The sequence below is a fragment of the Miscanthus floridulus genome, chromosome 2 (assembly GCF_019320115.1).
Source record: "Miscanthus floridulus cultivar M001 chromosome 2, ASM1932011v1, whole genome shotgun sequence".
In the NCBI taxonomy this organism is placed as follows: Eukaryota; Viridiplantae; Streptophyta; class Magnoliopsida; order Poales; family Poaceae; genus Miscanthus; species Miscanthus floridulus.
In genome coordinates, this window is record NC_089581.1 from 29877277 (window position 1) to 29880824 (window position 3548).

Genomic DNA, 3548 nt, shown 5'->3' on the forward strand with positions numbered 1-3548 from the left:
TACTACTACTAAGATTACGTAGAAAGAATCCTAGTTAGACTAGATCTTCCCCCTTCCTTGTGGGGTATCCCGTGGGTCCCGTATCGACACCTGCCCTGATTAAGGGCCTATTTAGAACACGAGAAATTTTCTTTCTACGTTTTTCTTGTAAAATTGAACTAATTCATGTGAAATTCCTGTATTTCAAATAGGCCCTAACGCGTGATGCCCTGTCGCCGGCCTACCGGTCATCGTCGCCTCGGCCTACAGCAGCATGTTACCACTGAACTGCACAGCCCACTGAGACTTCATCCTTAAACTCCAACCCAATTCTCCAACCAGTCCATCAAAATTATGGGGTGTTTGGGACTGCCCCGCTCTACATTTTTAGTTAAATGGTTTCAACTCCACGCACTCTGTTTAAAAAAAGATGGAGTTGTGAGAGCACCTAAACTGCTGCTCCACAAACTCTAGTTTTGTGTGGAGTTTGTGGAGTTTATGGAGTAGAGTTTGTGAAGCAATTCTAAACACCTCTATAAACCCAAAACTCTAAGGCCCTGTTTAAATACATATGTATTTAGCTCAATCCACATGTGTTGAAGTGAAATAAAATAAAATTTAGTTCGATTTCGCTCCGACACATGTCAATTAAAACGAATACATGCATGCGCATCAACGACCAATCGGCCAGCCGACGAACCAGCGCTCCGTTTCCCCCAACGCGTCAACAGGGAGCCACCCTGGGAAATCCCTGGTTTATTGGCAAAATACCGAGTGCAAACTGGGTTCTCAGTGCAACCTTGCAAACTCAGCTGTGCATCGTTTGATCCGAAATGTGCGTCCACATGAATCGCTCCTGCTCCTACTGTGTAACCCCCTGCCTGCACATAGAGCATTTGACATGGAACACCCTGTTCGAAGGAACATTTCTACAACAGTCCTTCCATCTCCCATCTCCCATCTCCCATCTCCCATCTCCCATCTCTAAACCGCCTCCCGCAGATCCAGACCTCCAGTCCTCCATGCCTTGGCCCAGGTCCACCGTACTGCCTATCTAGGATACCCCATCTCGAGACCGCCTCAGCAGCTCCGGTCCTTCACCATGCCTCCGAGACCCAGATTCAGTCCTCAAGCACCATCAACTGCAGTCCTCCATCATGCTGCCCCCAAATTTCAGATCACCTCGAGCTAGGGTTAAGCCAATGTGATATCTCTTCACTAGTTTTTGTCCTCGTTCAGATCCATCCCCGTCCCCTGAGTCTCCTCTAGCATCCACACACAAGATCTGCTCTTGTTGAAGATTCAGTGCGAGCGGCGGCGCGGAGGCATTGACGATGACTTAGGTGGTGGTGGCTGGTGGGCCAGTGGTGGCGGCTCCAGTGCTGGACCATTCGAGATTGGCGTCGTCGCTAATGTGTTCTGCTTGAGTAGCGCCCTAATTTTATCCAGGACTCGCTTCTATATTGCTACATAATCTTAGGTATGGATCCATTCTTGCAATGATTTTTAAGTTCTCACATTGTGCCTCAAAATTGAAGGATAGCATTCTTTCACTAAAGCATTTCTGCAGTGCTGCTGTCAGCATAAAGTCCTTTAGTCATTTACTAAATTTTCTCCAGGATCTTTGTTCAGTTTCATATTTCAATGACTACCAGACCGAATTTTATGGATGCATATATTGAATCATTTCTGAAATTCAATGTAACTGAGGAAACAAAACAGATAGAGCTAGACTATGTGGAAAAAATATTTTTTTGACGGCATATGTGGGAAAATATTGTAAATTTGAGCCAAACACTTTGGTTTTCCTTCCGTTGTGCTGTTGCAATGATTTTTAAGTTCTCACGTAGTGCCTAAATTCAAGGACAACATTCTTTTCACTAAAGCATTTTTGTAGTGCTATTGTTAGAATAAGCAGGAAAAGGGCGTAGCCAGTGCAGAGAGCTCCCGCTCTGTGCGGGGTCTGGGGAAGGGTGTTAGTGGCAAGCCTTACCCCCGCCTGTGCAATGCGAGGAGACCGCGACTCGAACCTGGGACCTTCCGGTCACTGGCGGTAAGAATCTACCTCTTGCACCAGGCCGGACAACCACGAAGGTGTGGCTCTTGCAAGAAGGTCCTATTAAATGATTCTAGAACTTGCCCTGAGAAAGAAAACAAGGAATGAGCTAGGTACATGTCATTATTTGTTAACCATTCCGTTCATTATTAAGTACTCATGACATTTTGTCCTACTAATAATATGAAATTCTTCTTGCAGCCTTTTTTCTGGCTGGACCAAGGTATTTTGGGTGCTGCTATGTAAAAAGTATTATTGTATGTAGTTGGAAAATTTTAGTATTATTGGTAGACCAAATGTACCACATTCAAGACATATTAGTATGATCGTACATTGCTCATTGCCAAGGATGTACTGGAAGTTTGTAATTGAAATATATTGTGGTGCTGCTTTTTACGTAACATGTTCATATGATTGACTAGTGTATTTGTGAATGTTGCACAGTGTTAATGGAGGTGATTTTGCAATTGTGGTGAATATGATTATTTTAAGCAATGATAGGTATTCCAAAGGTGTTTTAATCTGAGTGGATGGTTCACAAAAATATAAATCATGTTCATTTGAGTGGATGGATAAAAACCTGAAGATACAATTTGAGCGCAATAGACAATTTTTTGTTTTTAGATGTAACACGTGATTCTTTCTTTGAAGAAAATACAGTGTCATTTGGGCTTTGGCTGGTCAAATGCAACGGCGATGGTCGATGGAATAAATCTGATTATAAGGTTCAGAAGGTTGGATGAAATTGTACAAAACCTTTGATAATTTAATTCATTAAGTTTGATCCTGTTGATTTAGAAATATGGGTATCATTTTTGCCAATTGTGAAACAACATTTTAACTTCCTTTCCACCTGTAGTCCCAGCAAATCAAGAAACACTAAACAACAGTATTATACAGCTCCACGCTCCGCTACATCTCAGATCGTCCAAACAAATGAAGACAACACTGAGCCAAAAATGAAAATGCATTCTTTATTTTGATCCACCAGGGAGACACGCTGTACAGATCACACCAATTAAAACACAAATCAGTTAGGTTTACAATCGACACATGTAGGACATGATTGACCAGCTGACTCATACATCATATGAACTAACAGCTTCCATGGTAACAGTTGTTTCATCTTTCTTCCTTGGCAATGTGTAGCTTGAGTGAGCTCCTCGACTTCACTTCACAAGTACAGAATAGTAGCATCAATATCGGTCTGGATTGTTTTTACATGAAGCCTGAATTTATCCAATCTCCATGTAGGTACCAGCCACCATTTCCCCCCTGTATTTCTACTGTGCAGCTTCGAAGTAAGTAGATGCAATGCAGTACATGAACACGGCCATCTTTCGACTTGCATTCTTCGAAACAAAGGCACTGAATCTAGCCAGTGGCCCTGTTCGGCTTACCCCATATTCGGCTTGTTCGGCATCTTTTTTCAGCCGGAACAGTGTTTTTCTCTCACAACAATTCAGCCGGAACAGTACTAGATAAGAATAATATTCCTTTTTATCTAAAAACA

General features: G+C 42.6%; 1 long non-coding RNA gene across 1 annotated transcript; it reads left to right on the forward strand.

The window, feature by feature from the left end:
* Window positions 1-962: 962 nt before the first annotated feature.
* Window positions 963-2502, forward strand: LOC136520937 (uncharacterized). Its single transcript, XR_010775447.1, has 3 exons — window positions 963-1459; window positions 1877-2148; window positions 2237-2502. It is a non-coding gene; the product is annotated as an uncharacterized lncRNA (long non-coding RNA).
* The last annotated feature ends 1046 nt before the right edge of the window (window positions 2503-3548 follow it).